This window comes from Larimichthys crocea, chromosome XX (genome assembly GCF_000972845.2).
Source record: "Larimichthys crocea isolate SSNF chromosome XX, L_crocea_2.0, whole genome shotgun sequence".
Taxonomy (NCBI): domain Eukaryota; kingdom Metazoa; phylum Chordata; class Actinopteri; family Sciaenidae; genus Larimichthys; species Larimichthys crocea.
Genome location: NC_040030.1, coordinates 18,064,665 through 18,065,193, shown reverse-complemented (window position 1 = coordinate 18,065,193; position 529 = coordinate 18,064,665).

Sequence of the window (529 nt, the reverse complement as noted above, 5' to 3'; positions counted from 1 at the left end):
CAAGCAGGTTAGTTCATTCATTGGGGGGTTTCAGGCTGTTACAGGGGATTTTACAACTGTAAATGCAATTAGCTAGAGCAAATTATTGAAATTCAAGTGATATATGCGTTCAAATACAAATCACAGGTCAAAACAGCGCTAAATTTGCCTGAATTATATAAAAGGTATAAGTAGTAAAATGATGAACCATTTGGGAGCAGAAAGAGCCGGCTCTTGGTGAGCTGAGCCACATGATCCAGTTCACTAAAAAGAGTCGGAATTCCATCACTATTAAGAAAGGCGAATTTATGCTTATGGACAAATGACTCATAGGAGCCGGAATCTGTTTAGTGAGTGACACAAAAGATTCGAATTCCTGAGAGGATCCAAGTTTTATGATTTATGACAACAACGTGTTATTCAGCGTTAATCATCCAGATGTTACATTACATGTGTCATTAATTTATCTTATAAGAGAACGGAGCTCTGCAGTCTGTGTGTGGCTCTGAAAAGAGCCGTTGAGCCTCGGGTCGGTCAGTGGGTCTCGGGT